The 20442-nt window shown below is 39.4% G+C and overlaps 1 protein-coding gene across 6 annotated transcripts in view; it reads right to left on the bottom strand.

Annotated features, from left to right (window-relative positions):
- LOC149250282 (uncharacterized) overlaps positions 1-20442 on the bottom strand; it is a 311236-nt gene that overhangs the window by 248678 nt on the left and 42116 nt on the right. The gene's annotated exons all lie outside the window — the stretch shown is intronic.

Below are 20442 nucleotides of genomic sequence, written 5' to 3'. Positions count from 1 at the left end.
TTATTGCAACTAGAACTCCAAACAACATATACAATTTGGATGAGACTATTAAAGGTTGTTTCTTGGCAAAAGAAGACGAAAGTTGGCTCTCGCACAGACAGATGGGACACATAAAATTTGACAATCTCATCAAAATTAGCAAAAACAAAGTTGTAAGAGAAATGTCATTGATTTCGAAACCTATTAGCACTACATGTAGACATTGCAAGCATGGAAAACAAAAAAGGGTTGAATTCAAGACAAAAGAACATTCCACATCAAAACCATTAGAATTGATACACATTGATCTATGTGGATCGATAAAGACAAAAGGACTAGATGGTGAACAGTACTTCATGTTAATGATTGATGATTATACTAGGATGACAGCAATCAGCTTTTGAAGAAAAAGTCTGAAGCATTTTAATGTTTCAAAATCTACAAGGAAAAGGTTGAAATGAAACTAATTTGAAGATCAAATGTTTGAGATTGGATAACGGTGGAGAATTCACATCCAAAGCATTTTTACACTATTGTGAGGAACATAGAAGAAGAGACAATTCTCAACAACTAGGACACCACAATAGAATGGAGTTGTCAAAAGGAAAAGTAGAACTATGGAAGAGATGGCCAGAACAATGCTCAATGATTTAAAATTGGACAACAAATTTTGGGTTCAGATGGTTGATATAGCTGAGTACATCTTAAACAGAGGATTGCTTAGAAGCAACTGTGATAAGACTCCATATGAACTATGGAGGGGAAGACCAGCAAATATCAAACATTTTCAAGTCTTTGGAAGCAAATGCTACACTAAAAGGGAAGACCTAGAAATAGGAAAATTTGATTCTCGGGTAGATGAAGGCATCTTTATTGGTTATTGGTTATTCATGCAAAATGAAAGCATACAGATATTATAATCTGAGACTCGATCAGATAGTTGAAAGCATCAATGTAACGTTTGATGAAGCTCGTGGTCCGAAAGTTGAACAAGGAAGCTTATGTTCAAGCAAACCAGAGACACAAAAGACAGAATTAGAACAAGTTAAAGAGGAAGCCTCGGAGCAAGTGCAATCAAATGAGGAAACAACAGCCGACCAGGAAGAGACGAGAGATCAACAGCAGGCACTTTCGAAGAATCCCAAGAAATGGTATCAAAAGAACCATCCTTCAGATCAGATTATTGAGGACATCAATGAAGGCATAGGTATATCGACAGCGACGCATATCAGAACAAGCCCATCTTGCGCTCTTGGCCACATTTTAGCCTAGCAGCTTTGAAGAAGCTAATCACGATGAACATTGGGTAGCAACTATGAATGAAGAGTTGGATCAAATTGAAAAAAATGATACTTGGGAATTGGTTCCAAGACCAAAGAACAAAAATGTTATTAACACAAAATGGGTTTTTAGGAACAAGCTAAATGAGAATGGACAGGTTACCAAGAACAAGGCAAGATTGATCAGAAAAGGGTATGCACAGGTTGAAGGAATAGATTTCGAAGAGGCATTTGCACCCATCGCCAGGATGGAAGCCATTGGAATGTTCTTGGCCTATGCATGTTCAAGGAAGATCAAACTTCAAAGTATATCAGATGGATGTAAAATAAGCTTTTCTGAATGGAGAATTAGAAGAATAGGTATACATAGAACAACCTAAGGGATTTATGCTTATTGACAAGAAAGATTGTGCTTGCACATTAACGAAGGCATTATATGGTCTCAAACAGGTTCCTAGAGTTTGTTATGCTCGTATTGACAGATGCCTGCAGAAAAAAGGGTTTAAAAGAGGAAATGATGATAGCAACCTTTATGTAAAGGTTGAGCACGACAATTTGACCATCATAGAAGTATATGTGGATGACATCATTTTTGGCAGCGATGATGACAAGTTAAGCAAGAATTTTGCAACAGATATGTCGAGTGAATTTGAGATGTCATTGCTTAGCGAGTTGACCTTCTTCTTAGGACTTCAGATATCTCAGGGAGATAAGGGCATATTCACCTGTCAAATAAAGTATATCAAAGAAATGTTGAAGAGATTTCAAATGGAATATTGTAAACCGGTCAGCACTCCAATGGTGACAAGTTGCAAGTTGAGCATGGATGACTTATCCAAGGATGCGGACCAAAGGATGTATACATCTATTATAGGCAGTCTTCTCTATGTGATAGCTTCTAGGCCTGATGTGATGCGGGCAATTGGGCAGGTAGCACGTTTCCAAGCAGCACCAAAAGAATCCCATGTTGTTGCATCGAAGAGAATTTTACAATACCTCAAGGGAACAGCAAATTTTGGCTTATGGTATCCAAAAGGAAATGACTTAACTATCACAGCTTATACAGATGCAGATTGCACAGGTAGTGTTGATGATCGTAAAAGCACTAGTTGAGTGGCTTTCTACCTAGGTGGTTGTCTTGTATCATGGTTGAGAAAGAAATAGTCTTGAATCTCCTTATCCACATTGGAAGCAAAATATATAGCAGCAGCAGCTTGTTGTACTCAGGTCCTCTAGATGAAACAAACTTTGCAAGATCTTCAAGTGAAATTTGATGAGCCCATTCCGATGTTCTGCAATAACACCAACGCCATAAGCATCTCCAAAAATCTTGTTATGCATTCAAAAACCAAACACATTCCGATCAAATACCACTTTGTTAGAGAACAAGTTGCAGAGAGGAACATAAAAGTGGAATATATTGGGACAAAAGATCAAATTGTTGACATCTTCACTAAACCATTGTCGTGTGAGACATTTGAGTATCTTCAACAAAAACTTGGGATTCTCCAAAGTTCACATTAAAATGTTGTTTATCCAGCCAAGAAGACAGTGGGATCAAAGGCAGGTTACAGGTCCATAGGAGCAAGTAGATTGTTAGGGGGAGTCACCCTTTCCCATTGATGTCAAAGGGGGAGAGAAAGTAGGTCAGGAAGATCAGAGGCACGGAGTTAGGGGAAGAAGTGATCCCAGGGGGAGTATGTGTGTTGCTATCAATGCCAAAGGGGGAGATTGTTGATAGATGGTTGTCATTGATGTCAACCCAAGCAGGACTTGGAGATGCCCGGCTTTCGTTGACCAATATGACATGGCAAATCATTGATTCTTGCATACATACCACCCTAGATGGATTCTCCTTGTCAAGCTAATTCCGGTGGTATGTGGCACACCCTGAGAGGCCTCATGGTTTGAGAGATGTGTGTTTAAAGTTGAAGACACCAGTGAGTGGGTAAAAACCCCAAGGGGTGGTGACATGGCACCTTATCATTGGTTGTTTGCTATTAAACATCATGCTTAAGAGTTTTTCATCATAATTTATGATGCAATCACCTTGTGGAGGGAATAAAATTGTTTAGCACCCACAAGAGGTGTCTTTTATAAATTAAAAAGTCAATCCACTCACCAAAAGGCAAGCGGCCTTCATTCATGGGCCTTAAGGCAATAAAATTAATGTTTTTTAATTAGAAAAGCCCCCTCAAAATTAGAAGTCGGAGGTCTTCTTGAAGCCCCTCTCAACCCAAGACATGTCTATAAAAGGAGACCTAATATCACTCTTCAATATATGCATTTTCAACAAATATTCTTGTGGTATTGCTCTGAAATAGTCCGACCCCTGTGCAGAAAGAGAGACATCTAAAGATAGGGTTTGGTGATAAATGTTTGGTTGGGATTCGTTTGGTGAAGTTTTCTTTGTAGGTGTAATTTGGGCAACAAAAGGCTCTAGGGCATCAAATTGTACAAGCGAAGAAAGTCTCACTTGAATGTAAGATCTTTGATCCTTTCGGCCCTCCATTAGGGCTAGTTTTGTTCATCCAACAGAAGGTCGCAGTCCTAGCAGTTGTTGAATGTTGGAGATTGAGGATCTAAGGTAAAGTCTTGGGAAGAAGACTGCAAGGGAAGATCAAACAGCGAGGTATATAACAGGTTATTGAGAGGCATTCTTGAAGCACAGTCTCTTGATCAAAGAAGGATTTATACATCTATGGATTCGTTGGAAGAAAAGGACCTCAGCCCTTCTTTAGGGCTTCATTCTTGTTGAAATATGTAACTAGGTTTGGTCTTCATAATGACATATGTAACCCTGATTTTATGTATTTGATGTAAAGAGAAAAATAAATTTATTATTGTCATTCTTGAGGCATGGGTTTCATGATCAAGGGAAATTTGTTTATAGGTCAAGCACCCATTGGGAGCTTCTAGGGCTTGGCATTGAGTCTACAAGTCAATTGAGTTATTGTCATGTATGAAAGACCCTTTTGGGCATGTTACATATTGCAAAGAAATTTATTTGAGTCATAAAAGACCATCCAAGACCTTGTCAACGAGCTACAACAAGTCGGACTACATGAAAGATCAAGTCGGCCTCATGGAGGCAATCCGTAGATTTTGTACCCCTAGCAAGCCTATATATAAGAAGGAACTCGACCTCATTTGGACACACAACAAGCAAGTTCGATCTCCTCAAGAAAGAAGCTGGAAAAAGGACAAAAATCAAGGATAAGAAGAAGAAGAGAAAGATTGAAGTTTTGGACCTCTCTCTCTCTCTCTCTTGTGTTAGGTTTTCTAAAGTTGTTAGGCAGGACAAAATTCTGAAGTTGCATCAAAGTTGTGAAGCTACATCTAGGTCGAAGTTGTGTTGAAGCTATGAAGCTGCATCTAGGTCGAAGTTGTGTCGAAGTTGTGAAGCTGCATCTAGGTCGAAATCGTGTCGAAGCTATGAAGTTGCATCTAGGTCGAAGCTGTGAAATTGCATCTAGGTCAAATCTATGAAGTTGCATAAAGGTCGAATTTGTGAATCTGCTAGGTCGAAGTTGTTGAAGCTACTAGGTCGAAGTTGCACAAATTGTTGCTAGGGATCGAAGTTGCTAGAGAAGTTGTTGGAAGGTCGAAGTTTGTTGCTAAAAGTTGTATACAGAAAGCTCCTCGGGAAGGAAGGTTGACTTGGTCTTGGAGGGATCTTTATCAAGGGCCTTAGGTCCTGGAATTTGTCATTTGAAGATTCTATAAGAAGAGAAGAATTCTTGTGGGTTTTCCTCTCACGAGGAGAGGTTTTGGCGTTGGATAGCAGCCTACATTTTGTGTCCTCTTGACTCATTGATCTTAATTGTTTGATGATAAGAACACTAATAATAATCAAGTGAAAGAAGAAGCTAATCAAGTTAAGCAAAAAAACATCACAAGCAGTTAACAAAGTAAGAGAAATCACCTAATCTACCTGCCCTAGATTCCTCACCAATTTTGGCACAATTTAGGAGGTTTCAAAAGGATAGCTTGATCTCTGAAATTTGGATCTACCAAAGGATTTGATTTGTGCAACTTTCAGGGCCTTCAAGGTAGAAAAACATTTCAATTGACACTTATCCATGCAGCCTAAACTATGTGCAGTTCAAGCATCAAGCCAAGGACACAGACATGTGTATTAAGGCAACTCCAGTAACAATTTTGGGTCTTCAAATCAAGCAAGAAAGGTATAGAAGTTTTCTGAGTCGTGACCTTGTTCCAGAAGCAGACTTTAATATATATATATATATATATATATATATATCAGTTATGGTTGTGTCAATGGTCCTATCATGAAGTGAAGCCGACCTACAAGGTTGTATAATCACAAAATTGTCCTAAAACATCAGTGTGCTACAAGTCTACATCTTCAGAAGTGATGCATATATATATTTGTTTCTGCATTGATTGAAGCTGACATTTATTTTAACATCCACCCCAAATTCGGCTCCCTTAATCTAGGATATTTTCAGAGCTTGTTACACAGTGGTCTAAAGGACATTATTCTAAAAGCTCACATTTATGGTTTGAAGGAACTAAATGTAATCTGTAGCCCTAATCTTGTTGATCCTCGTAATATTATACATACGGCTTGATCATCTTACAAGATCCTGTAAGAAGTTGCAGCCTAAATAGAACTTGCTCAGAAGTACCATTCAAGAAGTAACAAAACCATCTTGAAATTTCTTGCAAAGGTAAAGTTAAATAGAAATTGACCTTTATCAGTCCAAGCAGGGTGAACAAGAACTCGACATCTAAAAGGGTTTTATGTGAAATAACACAAAAGTGAATCTTGTGCCATTAGTATTTGTCAGTTTGTAGCCCCTAATGCAACTCCATCAATTGAAGTATACCATACCAAATTTCAGTAGCATCCACAGGCATTGATTAAGCTAGGGGTTGATGAGCAGAGTACGTTGATCAAAGACAGAAGTCAAAGGCACTGTATCACTAGCAGGTTGCACTTGTTGAGAATTAAAGTCATCAGGCTCATCTATGACCTCATTGGCAGTGGTTTAATTGACAACATTTATCATACAGCTACAAGCAGTTTGTTCATCAAATTCTCTGAGCAGTTTCATTGTTGTCTTCAACAGTAAAGGCAGAAAAGCACTCAAGGTTTCATCATCAACAACATCCTCACTTCATAGACATTTTCATTGTACAATTGTGGTATGTAAATTCAGAGTCATGTGAAAATTTTGTAAAGGCAATTGTAGGAGTCATTTGGTCTTAGGGTTTGTTGTTGGGACAAGGGTTTAGGTCTTAGGGTTTGGTCAATTAAAGTAAAGTCATTGTATATCATTGTAAGTGGACCATTATCCCTGGTACAGGAGTCCAGAATATTGTATTGAAGTTTTTTCATTTTCAGGGTGGTAAGGGGAGATGGTTGGAGCCCGAAAACACTTCAGGGTGGTAAGGTGGTGCTAGGGCAAGTTGGACCTTGTTATGGTGTTGGAGCATCCTTTCAATTGACCACTAATAAAACCAAGGCATTGGGGCGTCCTTCTAGTGAGAATTGGAGAATGAATGTTTTTCTAGAGTTCTAGGGAGTTGGGGCTTTCTTTTCAGTTGGAGCTGAAGATTAAAAGAACTTATTAGAAAAGTGTTCAATACTAAGTAGCAGGAAACGCTGGGCAGGGGTCCGTTTCCGTACGGAAACGAAACGGAAACGGGTTTCCCCGTACCGTACGGCGTGGAAACGAGTTTCCGTCCGTACGGGCGCGTTTCCCGAGATGGAAACGCGCCCGTACGGACGGAAACTCGTTTCCACGCCGTACAGGCCCCGTTTCCTGTAAAAAAGCACTTGTTTTTTAAAAAAAAAAATTCCTAATTAGTTTAGGGTTTAGCTTAGGGTTTCTAATCACTTCTAGAAAGCGTTTCTAAAGTTATAAAAGAGTTGTGCCTCTCATTCTCTCATCACACTATTCAGCAAGGAGTTTCTCTTGGAGATTGGCAGTTGTTTCAGTAGCTGGTGTTTTGAGCATTGAGCAAAGTAGATTTCAGCAGCGGGAGAAAGAGATTTCAGCAGCGGGAGAAAGAGATTTCAGCAAGAGATTTCTGTAGCAGCAGATTTGGCTCAGCTACAGCCATATTTATCTTCTCTTTTGTGGCATTTCCGGGTAGTTTCAACCACAGAAAATTAATTTGGGTAAGCCACATTCATTTTGTTAGTTTTTTCTTACTATTTCTTCAAATTTTCTAGGGTTTATGCAGCTAAACTGCTAAAAAACGTTTTTTATTTATAGATTTGTTTTTTAAATTTATTTTTGCAGCAGATTTGGCTCAGCTACAGCCATATTTCTCCTCTTTTCTGGAATTTTAGGGTAGATTCAGCCACAGATAATTCATTTGGGTAAGCCACATTTATTTCTTAGTTTTTTCCTTACTATTTCTTTAATTTTTCTAGGGTTTATACAGCCAAAAATATGAAAAACGTTTTTATAAATTTATTATTTACAGATTTGTTTTTTTAATTTATTTTTGCAGCAATGGCTTCCAGCCAAAGTGCAGCTGCAACTTCAAACCCTAGGGCCAACCCAAGGGCTGAATATTATCCTCTTTGGAGGCATGTGGTGAAGCTTCAAAAATGTGGAGGTGGTGGCTCATGGGAATGGCGATGCACTCTTTGCAATATTACGTACAAGGGCTCCTACCCAAGAGTGAAGGCGCATCTGTTGCATGGAGGAGGACAGGGGATTGTGGGTTGCACAAAAACAGCAGATCCGTTGGTAAGGAGGGCATATCAAAGAGAGCAAGATGAGGCGGATGGTACTAAGAGGAGGCATGATGAGCATACTCAGGCTACATCTAACGTTGAGCCAAGGATTGTAGTTGAAGCAAGAAAGAGGAGAGGTGGTCTGGGTCACAGTCAAGAACATGAACAAGCAGCACCCAAACATACCAGAGGCTCAGGGGCATCCCAATCAGTTCAGGATAGCAGAATTGCTAGATTGGTGAATGTGCAAGCAAGAGAAGAAGCTGATTCCAGAGTTGCCAGGTGCATTTATGCATGTGGTATCCCATTCAATGTTGTTCGCTCTCCTTACTGGCAAGATATGTTGAGGGCAGTTAACAAAGCTCCTCAAGGGTACAAGGGGCCCAACTATGAGAAAGTCAGAACCCAGCTTCTCAAAAATGAGAAGGAACTTGTGGAGGACGTTTTAGCTCCAATTCGTTCTTCCTGGAGTAGCTCTGGGGTTACCATAGTCTCAGATGGTTGGACAGATATGAGGCGCAGACCATTGATAAATATCATTGCCACTTCCCCCAAAGGAGCAATGTTTATCAAGGCAGAAGACTGCTCAGGAGAGGTGAAAGATGCACAGTTCATTGCTGATATTATTATAAAAGCTATTGAACAAATAGGGGCTAACAGGGTGGTGCAAGTTATCACGGATAATGCACCAGTTTGCAAAGCTGCAGGTTTGATTATTGAGGGGAGGTATGACAACATATTTTGGACACCATGCATTGTCCATAATCTGAATCTGATCTTAGAGGAGATCGACAACAAAGTTTCCTGGATAAAGGAAGTCACAGGGGATGCAAGGGAGATTATCAAATTCATCACCAACCACCACCAGTCTCAGGCCATATTTCGAGAGTACTCCAAATTGGAGTTGTTAAAAGCTGCTGAGACAAGATATGCCTCAAACTTCGTGATGTTGCGCCGCCTTGTTGAGGTTAAGCATGCATTAGTTTCTATGGTGGTGAGTCAACTGTGGATTGAGTGGAGACAAGCAGATTCAGAGCGGGGATCTATGGTGCGTAGATTGTGCCTTGATGAGGATTGGTGGAGCAAGGTAGATTTCTTACTAAAGTTCACAACCCCTGCATTTGAGCTTCTCCGGAGTGCTGACACTAACCAACCTTTCTTGGGAGAGGTATATGATGGCATGGATTCCATGGTTGAGAAAACTATGGAAATCATTTCGCAGGAGTCTCCACAACTTCTGTTTGTTGATGATCATTTTGCTGGTTTGATCAAGAAAATCATTGTTGACCGGTGGAACAATTTCAATACACCATTGCACACTTTAGCACATGCTTTGAACCCCAAATTTTATGATGAGGAGCTTATTGCTAAAAGCAATGGGAAGAGGAAGGCACCCCATAAGGATAGAGAGGTGGCTACTGGGGTGAAAAAAGCACTAATGAGAATGTTTCCTTCTCACCTACATAGGGAGGTAAAGGAGGAATTTGCCAGTTTTGCTGCAGGAATAGATGATTATGCAGATATATCAGCTTTGGAGGAGAGAAGCACCATGAATCCAGTTAGGTGGTGGATTTGTCATGGAGCAAATGGTGTACATTTGCAAAGCCTTGCCATTCATATTCTTTCACAAGTGGCAAGCTCTTCATCAGCAGAAAGGAATTGGAGCACTTATGGTTTTATTCATTCTGTGAAGCGCAATAGGTTGGGCTCACAGAAAGCAGAGGATCTTGTTTATGTGCACTCCAACCTTCGCCTTGCATCTCGTAGGGGTCCAGAATACAACAGTGGTCCTTCTAAAGAATGGGATGTGGATGCAGAAAATCCTGATTTGGATCTCTCTCTTGCTGCCCTGAATATTGAGGAGGATTCTGGAAGTGGAATTGGTGCATCATCTTCTTCAGCACCACCATCCACTGTTGAGCATTCTGCTGCTTCTATTTTTGATGAGGATTGTTATGATGAGGATTAGTCTTTTGTGACTTGTCTCTATAGTTCTTGCAGCCTTATAGTCTTTATTGTACTTGCAGCCTCATATACTAATATAAATAAAGGCTGATTTTGGATTTTCCAGTTCCTATATTTTTATTTTCATTATGTGATGACTCATGAGTAAATGTGATCATTGTGATGTAAATTTAATCTTAATGTTAAAATGTTTAAGTAAATGTATCATTAATGCTTTATGATTGCAGTCTTGCACATATATATATTAATAATTTTTAAATGTTTTTAATATATATATATATATATATATATATATATATATATATTATTATATATATTCGCGTTTCCCCGTTTCCAAAATTCGGGGAGGTCGCGTTTCGTTTCGCTTCCGCGTTTCGTGTCGCTTCCCCGTTTCCCCGTTTCGTGCAACTTAGGTTCAATAGCTTTTTCCCTGGAGGGGGTTTTCCACCTAAAAATTCTTGTGTCTACTGTCTATTGTCTATTGTTTATTTATGTTTTGAATTATTGTTGAATATTAATTAATGCTCTGAAAAGATTAACAAGTTACTAATTGCTAAGAAATATTGATTCACCCCCCTCTCAGTGTGTTTCCAACATAACCAATAGAACATTTACAGAATCAAGAAATTGGATAATGTTAAGGTTGACCTAGGAGGGGTCAAAACTATTGTTGACTTCGAAGTCATTGAGATTATGAATGAGAATAATCCCTATCCAATGTTGGATCAACAAGGAGAGACGATCGAACGAAACCAACCAACAAAACCCTAATCCAAGAAACTCTAAATCTACACAAATGGAAGATAAACCATCACTAGTGTGCATAAAAGAGCATAAGATTGTTATAGAGAGAACCATAACCACAGCCATAGCAGTTCTTAAAATAGAGAATCACAACGATAACTATCAAAAGAGGGCCCAACACTTTATATAGTGCTTGTAGGCTAAAGAATAAGTCACTTGTAGGAGTGATCAAAATAATATTATCAATGTTGCAAACATCAGCATCGGGAGAAAATCGGCAAGGGTTCGTAAAACCAAAAAATCGAGAAAATATTGTTAATTGAAGTTAGAGATGAAAGGGTTCTGCTAAATTTAGAAGTGCACTAAATTTGGCAAAGGGACCTATTGAAAATGTAGCGAGCAAGGTCTTTAGGCTTGTGTCTTGGCCAATGAAGACCTCGAGTGGTCCTCATGAGTTACACTTCAGTTAGGATGAGTTACACTTCAATTAGGATGAGTTATTTCCAATTTACTGGAATAATCATCAAGTTAGCATGCGTAGAGTTGGAGCTTCAGTTAAGTGGAGTCTTCATCAGTTTGAACAAAACGAGGTGGCAATTAGCAATTCAGTTAGAGTGAGTTAGTCTTCAGTCTTGATTGAAGGAAGAGCAAGTTAGATTTCCAACGTTGATTGGAGAAAGCACGAGTTACAACTCCAATGAAGATTGGAAGCAGAGCAAATAACGCTCTCAGTTAACTCACTATTAGAGCTCGAGTTCTAAATTAAGTTGCACCTCCTTGCATGGATCGAAATTCACCTATAAAGAGTGGACAAAGGCACAAGTAAATTACAATTTGTTTTGTGCACAAAGGTTTGTGACAAAACATAGCTCACGAGTTTGTGAGAGAGCCTTGATTGTGGAGCGCAGGAATTGTGTCCTAAGAAATAGAAGCCACAAGTGTGCTAGGATTTAGGAGCTAATTGTGCACAAGAAAGAAGAGCTGGGTCCTAAAAAATAGGAGCTAAAGTGCGCTAAGAAATAGGGCCACAAGTGCGATACAAAATAGGAGATCAATGCAAGGAATAAGGGGCTCAGGTGTGCAAGGAAGGAGGAGTAGAATTGAAGCAAGACAGTGAGATTCGCAGAGTAAGTCAAGGAGGTAGTAGAGGATCAATTATATGCAGGAACCAAGATCAAGTAATGATCAAGGCAAGCCAAGATCAATTTGTATCAACTGAGATTTGTGTGAGAAGCAGAACGCTTTCTCAAGAGAGACAGATTGCTTTGTAATAGATTCAATTGCTCCAAGAACAATCAATAAAATAGCTACATCAAGCAAGCAGGTTTTCCCTATTGGGTTTCCTGAGAAAAATAAGTGTCAATTTGTATTATGTGTTTTTATCTCTATGTTTTTATTTTGTTGCATATGAATTGTTAAGAAACTCTGTCTTGGTGAAAGTAAACTAGGTTTCAGTTTTCAATTATTCATCTAAGTAGTTGCAGAGTTTCATGGAAATTTAACAGGACCCACAAGTGAAGCTAAGGCGCAGTTTTACTTTTTCTTAATTTTGACTTGGGAAAATTCTAATTTTCCTATGGTCAAAAATAAAATCGATCTCAGTCATCCATTAAGTTTTGATCTTAGTCATTCATTGACGATGGAAGGCCAAGTCGACTTTATAAGGAGAGAAAGGACGCAGACTTAGTACATCATTATGCACTAGAGACTTGTGTGTTTAGCTCAGCGAAGAAGGGTTTTCAAATCAGCATGTTAGGGCAGAAAGAGAGGTTGAATAGCCTTAGTGAATTCTTTAGCCAGCGTACATCTTTTTCCAAGGTCGAGTTAACCTTGCACTGGAGGTTCAAGTTAGCTTGTACGAGTTCGTATAGTTGCGCAAACGAGGCTGAGTTGGATAAGAATGCGCTAAGGGACAGCGAATTGAAGGGAAAATTTTCCCTCTAATTTGTAATAATTATTTGAGATCTTTATTGAGCAAAATAATAAAACACACGAGTTGGCAGGTTTTCCCCAATTAGGGTTTCCTACATAATTTCTGGTGTATTATTTTATTGTGCACTTGCATCTTCATGAATTTATTTTCCGCTGCTATTTTTTTATTAGAATACTCACCATATTTAGTAAAAGTGTTTGGCGTTCAGTTTTCAATTTCTTCGTCGCAAAATTATTATTAAATTATCAATTGGTTATTAAAAATCTATCAAATATCGATAAAATCGGCAAACATCGACAAACTTTAAAAATACAAAAATTAAAGAAGTCAAAAAAATCACTTAAATCACGATTGCTTCCATCAAGTCGCAATTTTTTTGCACGGTTTATGTTAAAATCACGATTTTATCACCCTTGAAAACATCATGTTTTCCCGATTTTTCATGATAAAATCGAGATGTTTGCAACACTAATTATTACGAGGGTTGTAACGCTTTCCCCAAGGGGGGGTTATGTGCCCACTATGATAACAAGTTCTACCTTAAGAAACTCAGAATATGATAAATGAGTGTTTACTAGGTTGGCCTGAATACAATAACATACAATAATAATGATTACAAGTGAGGTTGGCATTGGCCTCAACTAAAGCTTACAGCATCATCTCAACATCACCCCTTGAATTGCATCAAAGACCATGGAAAAGAATTATGAATACAAATGAGATAGTGGGCTTATAGATGCCTAACTCAAATATGGGGTTGATCATGGCCAAATTACAAAAGAGAGTGGATTTATCTCTACCCGACTCAAACATACCTATATAGCTAAGAGTGGGTCTACAAATACCCAACTCAAATACAGCTAAGAGTGGCTCTACGAATACCCAACTCTAATATACTAAGGATGAGAGTGTGGTTTTATGTTTACCTAGCTCGAACACCGCCCACTCAAATATGATTGAGAGTAAATTACGGATACCCAATTCATATACAACTAAGATCGTTGTATGGATACCCTACTCAAAGACAACTAGAGTGTTTATTGATACTTGATTCAAATATAGTTGATTCAAGAAACAATGAAAATGGGTGTATGGATACCTATCTCAAATACTAAGACTAGCTTTGTGAATACCCATCTTGAATACAACTAAGAGAGCTTGAACTTTGAGAGTGGGCTTATGGATACCCAACTTAAATACCATTGAAAATAGTATGGATACATAGAACTAATCCAAAATGGATATGATATTATGAACCAATGAATGGTTGTAAAACTCAATATCTGCAAGCCAATTCAACAATTTATGAAGGTCAAGTAAACAGTAAACTATGAAAAACAATGCAAACCTAAAAATTGAATAAGACAAAAAGAGGAAAAAAATTGAAAATTAAATGAAAAGAAACAAAAAAAAATACGAAGGATAAGTTGAGGAATGGGAAATGAAAGGTCAATCTGTTAGCCTTCCCATTACCCCAACTCTCCCTATTTCCTCTTGTAGCTTCACTCTTATACCTACAAGCCAATTCGGCAATTTATGAAGGTCAAGTAAACTATGAAAACAAAACAAATGTAAAATGTAAACAAGACAAAAGAGAATTAAATGAAAAAAAAAAGATAGGAGAGAATAGGCTGATGAATGGGAAATGAAAGGTCGGCATGTTAGCACTCCCATTACCCTAGCTCTCCCTCTCTCCTCTTGTAGTTTCACTCTCAAAGGGTCTTTTAGCCAAGGAGAGGAGGATGGGCAGAGAGTGATGAAAACATTGTAACCGCGCATTGCTGAAATAGATTCAACACTCATACAAAGTTGGTTTTCCCACTTGGGTTTCCACGGTAAACACTTTACCTTGTGAAAAAAAATCGCAATGGTTGCATGAATCATTGTGCTTGAATATTTGATAATCCTTCTATGTCAAAACTCTGTGTCAAATGTGCTCTTATTTTGTTCAATCGGAAGGTCTGAGCGTGTTAATGTGGAAGTTAAAACTGGCCAATTTTACCCTAAGATGTGAGATCTATAATTGCCATTAAATGTTTGTTGCAAATTTTCTGCTAGTTTCCATTCTCAAATTTCTCTTACTCTTCTTAGACCATTGACCTACCTACCTAGGCAATTTTCTCTTCCTTCAAAGTTGTATGCTATCTCTTCATAAGTCGATTCCAGATTTGCTTTGACGAACTACTAATTCCTTGGTCAACTCCTACAGTTCTTGGTCGAATTCAAGGATTAGGCCAGTTACCTCTACCTGGTCAGCGGTTCATTTGCTAGTCTATGACTCTATATAGGGAGTATGTGGAAATATCTACAGAAATTTAATGTGCCTTTTGAGTAAAGATGTCCTAATCTTTGACGCATGCATTAATAGACCTAGATTCGCTCGTCAAAGATGTCCGCATTGCCCACGCATATGGAGAAGAGTTCATCAGTTTCCAAAGAAATATGTTTTGCTCTATGTAATGGATTCATCCTCAAATACTAATAGAAGTCTATCCATTCTAAGAATGGCTTCAAGTTTCCTATCCAATGTGAAGTTTCTATGCCCTATCACAATTTTTTTGTCGTAGATATTATAAGGACTTAAAGGTTGGTTGTCATATTTATGTATTGAGCGCATCGATTTAGTGATGGATGCATCCAAGGGAAAAATATATGGAAAAGGCTACATTCGATTTTATATACGAACAAGAAGATTCAACTGTTATTGATGTTACTTTTGCAAACCATGGAGGTCCCAGAAGGTTTCATGTTTTGGGGCAGCTTTAATATGGATAATTGTATACCTCGATTGTTATGTTGTGGTCATACAGTTTGTCAGCTATGCTTGAGATGCCTTCCCACTAAAACCAGACCTGGGCAAAGGAATCTATCTACCAAGAGAAAGAAATTGACTTAGTTCAAAATTGGCTTACAAAATAAAATATCTTACTTTGTATAAATTGGCCACCACAATTCACCAAGCAGCAAATGTTTTCACTCCCATTACCTTGTGGTTAGTCAAGAGCCCATTGAAGACCACCAAACAAAGCAAAGTAATCATTCGATAGGTTGCCAGAGCATATTCTCATTGCCTTGTATTCCAGCTATGAGACCATCAAAGACAAGGATGACAATTTTCAAATTGGTGGATTAATGTTCGCGTTTTCACATCAGCGCAAAGCATGTTTGAATGGATAGACTTGTCTTTGCTGTGTGGGTATTGTTATCGCTCAAACTAGCTGGGGACCTAAGGGGGATCTCTAAAGGGCAAATGTTAGGCCAAGGGCAACAAATGGAGACTTAGCCCATTGTCACCTCAACTACGGCTCCCTTCTATTTATGGACTTTCACCAATGGAAAAGACTCGATATGTATGGAGTCACCAATGAAGGATAGGTCAATGAGTGGATACGAGTGACCCAAATAAACCCTTTCCCAGAAGAGTTTGAAGGATGGAGCTTGCTTACTTTCTAAGCAAGGTACTATGTAATCTAGGGGAAGGAAGAGAGGATTTGAGGTTTAGGTTTATGAGATAAGACTTGTGAAGGAGTTCCCCAATCCCTAAAATCCTTGTTGGAATTGGTATCCCGGATGGTTTTTGAAGAATGATCTTTCAAAGGAATGGGACCACACGAGGCCAAGTGGACCCAGTCTAGGGTATGAGGAAAGAATGTAGCAACCAATGATATTCTTACCCTAGACAAGGTGGGGAAAGGATCAAAGAAAGAATTTTCACTTGAAGATGTTGTTTTGACCCTATGAGGTACTAGCCTTGGGGATGGCAGGGCAAGGTTTGATCCCGAAGCTAGGGCTTGGCTTTTCTCCCAACTCCACTGTTAGAATGGCTTCAAAATTGGAGGAGAGCTTGAGGAAAGGCCAGCGTAGGAGACCCTAGGAGATCAAACTTTTTGGAGGGCTAGCTTGTCGAGAAATTGATGCCCTAGGTACCCCAACTTGGCTAGACCTGGAAGGAGGTGAAAGAATATGATTTTTAGTGACCACCCTTGGTAGATCAGTGCCTTAATCTTTGGGAGAATGGAGTCTATGATGAATATGAGTAGGATTTCTTGGTTCCCAGTCAAGGAGGCCTCAAGATCACTTCGCTAGCCTTTTAGGTCAAGGAGAAGCAACCTTGCAGCTTTTATACTTCGATGTGCAAAGGAAATGGCTTATCAAGGTCAAATTCTTTGATAGAATTAGTAATTACCCCTAGGAGATTTCGCTCATATTACATGGCCCATACATTGAGAGATGTTATAATAGAGACAAATTCCACAATTTTAAGTAGTAAATGCATGCAGCAATTAGCCCTAGAACAGCGAAAATCCCAGTCCAACGTATATGACAAAAGTAAACAAGAATAACATTAAAAATCATGTACTTACATGTAACAGAGTATATCCAACCATTCGCAATTGACAAGGGGGAAGCTCCAAGAGAAGATAGACCAATATCCACACATCAAAACTCATCCATAAAGCTCCAATTCATCCTCTAGAAAAAGTGTGAAAATCTCAAGAGAGATAAGAGATCCAAAACCAAAGTGATGATGAGAAATGAACTCATCTCACTTGTATTTATACACAACTTAGGAGTTTGAATTAGCCTCAGCCTACATAAGCCCCAAAATTAAAATAATGTTCTAATAATTCAACTTTTGGTGACAAGCCCACCAAACTAGCTCATAAATGAAAAAGTAAGCCTCTCAAGAGGTCAAATAATAATCTATGCATGTCGTAGGGCCCTCTAAGAGGCCTAATGAGGTCCATGGGTGCCACAATGAAGAGTAGGACCCTCAAAAGCAGTGGACAAGGGGGGGGCGGCTTGTAATAACCTGTGGTGCTCCAAATGACATGTGGGGCCACACAAGTGTCCTCATGGGTCTCCAAACAAATCGAAGATGCATGTAGATCGCTTGCAAGGGCTAGGATGATGGTGTAGGTGATGCCACATCATCGTGCAAGTCCTGGATCATCTGCCAAGTGTATGGTGCAAATCTGGGCCAGTTGGGCATGATGGATCAGGTGCATCTTCCTCGCCCAATAAGTGAACCACGAGCAATCTCTGAATGGTTGTGGGGATCCATAGAGTGTTGTCTACCTCTGTGGAGACCCATGGCTCTCAACGCACACCATACATGTGCCAATGTAGCCCTCTGGAGGATTAAGACCCCGTATAGGGAGACCAAACCCAAAATGGAGACCATTTGCAATCATGCATAAGATCCAATGTGTCCCCTAGCCTTCAAGCACAACAAATCATTAAAAAAATCGAGTAAATGAGCTTGCCAATCATGGACCACAGGTGGGGACTTCATAATGGCCTGCACTTCCATAATGGACTTCGGGATGTGCCAATGTCTCCTAAACTCCAAATGGGGTTAACCAATAATCCTATTAGGTGGTTTCTACTTCTAAAGGGCATAATATAGTCAAGTTACATCCTTCAAAAGGTGTTGGCATGTGACAAATAGGTGAATGGAATAGGGGATGAGAAGGGGCAACCCTGGGTCACATGCTGGGGTAGAAGGGTAGCTAATAAGAGAGAAGCCCACACTTGGGTTTATAATGTGTAAGAGAGAGCATTTGTGGTACATGAGGTGCCCCGGCTTTGATTTTTCCACCCTTTTTCATATGCCTTTTGCCTTTTTATGATTTTCTTTGATTAACTGCTCAGGGCTCAAAGAGGAAGAGCATGATGTATAAGATATAGCGGTGAACATCCCCCTTTTAAGGTGGGGCGATTCATTGCCCACCAGGGGTTGGGACAATCATGGGTTCCTATATGATGAAGGAGTTTCATAGAATCGGTAGGGACCAGGGTGATGGCCATGATGATGGGGTAGAGCTCGTGTATTAGCTTTTGCCCACGTGCTAAATGTGTTTGTCCCGGCCATCTTTTGCATTTTGTGGTATATTTCTTGTTGAATATGGCCATGTATGCTTTTATCTTTCTTTTTAGCTACATCAACGTCCGAGCTTCATTCCAGGCCCTGACCCAAGGTGTGGGCAAGGGGAAGGGACATGTCAACCCTATGTGGACCCAGTGGAGAAATGTGGACCCAGATGGGAGAAATGATGAATGGGGTAATAATGAATGGAAAGGGGGTAATATAAGTGGATAAGGGAGCAAGACCACGCAACCAAAATCGGGGTTTCCCATGAAATACCAACCCTAGAGCCAAATGGGCAGTAAAAGAGATCCCACGGGACTAGAATCCAAGGTTAATACCTAAAAGGGGTCAAGGGGACAACAGCACAGACCTAGCCCATTCTTCCTGCCGAATCCCCCCATTAGTCCATGCCCAAAATTGTCCACGATAAGAAAACTACACTACTCAATTTCCAAATGACAAGGCATGCCTTTAGGTTCGAGAGACCCACCTTCAAACATACGATCATGGCAGATGGGCGAGGGACTACATGGCTGGCTCAAGTGGCGAAGAAATGGCACAATGAGCTAGTTGGTGGCTGCAAGGGGTTGTTGGCTGCCGGCTGAGGATCATCTTGAAGAAAAAAAAAATCTCCTAGGGATATTACCCACAAAATGGTGGGTAACAAGTACACTTGGACAACTAGACTAGCACAACACTTTTGGGTTAACATCATACATACACAAAGCACTAATTAGTAATTGCCTTTGCATTATAAAGACTTCAAACAAAACCATCTTGCCAAAACCAGTAGAAGAAGTAAGAAGAGAAATTTGCACTCAACATCCCATCTATTGTTACCATGGTTAGTTGGTTGTATCATCTGCAAACTACATTGTGAAAAAAGGCCTCATAACCATTCAGAGTATAGGAGGTCTCTACATAAGACAACCAAACACTCGAGCCTTCAAGCTAGTCAACATACCACCAAGGATAGCGAATAGAGAGGTATGTAGTGGTTATTTACTTACAACCTTTATGAAGACAAAGCTCTCTGTATGAGGCTGAGACAAGAAGTTAACTTCTACAAAGGACATGCCTTGGTTAAGCGAGTGGGCTATCAATCCCTCGTTTATGAATCAAGAGTGTAGTGAAATACAATTGGGAGTGGATATACAAATACCCAATTCAAATTTTGAAAGTGGGTTTATGTCAATATGCGGAACAATATAGGTTGGTCATGGCCAAGATACAAAGATGGGTTGGTTAGTTGTGGCCAAGATATAAAGGTAGATGGGAATATGGACACCCATCTCAAAATAGGATCAGCCCTATTCACAAAATCCCCACCTTAATCTGAACAGGCGACCTCAAAGAGAAAGCATTACATCACAACTCCTACCCCCCAACAAATGTTGAACATAAGCAATGAAGATGTGATATATAATCCCCCCTAAATGACATTTTTTCCACACCAACATTGATCCATAACCTAATGAAGATGACCTCTGGTAGAGGTATAAAAGAAACATCCCCTGAGACACATTAAGAGACTAAAGGTACAACATGGCTCAATCTGTCCTTGAAAATGAGTTGTCAAAACTTAAAAGTAATATAGCCAAAATGGATTGGCATCATAATGTGGAAAGAAGTGGTGCACTATAATAGGTTAAGACTCATATGTGGAAGAATCATCATAAAAAAAAGTGGGTCAGAATCTTTAGACCTATGAGTAGAAACCCCATCAAAGAAGGTGAGAATGCACCTAGCTCCCCCATCAAGAATAAGTGGTCAGAGTGATCCAAATTGGATCACTATATAATTTTTCATCCATTTCGATGCTTTCAGAGTGGAAAAATTGGAGGAATCAACTTACAAGAGCCCTTTTAGTGGCGAGACCCAGTTTGGAGAGTTGGGGTTTGAAACCTTTTGAGGTCAATTTGGGGCCTCAAAGAAGGTGAGAATGCACCTA

This window comes from Pinus tabuliformis, chromosome 7 (assembly GCF_031772625.1).
Source record: "Pinus tabuliformis cultivar Carrire ecotype Pingquan chromosome 7, CPIR1, whole genome shotgun sequence".
In the NCBI taxonomy this organism is placed as follows: Eukaryota; Viridiplantae; Streptophyta; class Pinopsida; order Pinales; family Pinaceae; genus Pinus; species Pinus tabuliformis.
This window is presented reverse-complemented; position numbering and strand designations above follow the sequence as displayed.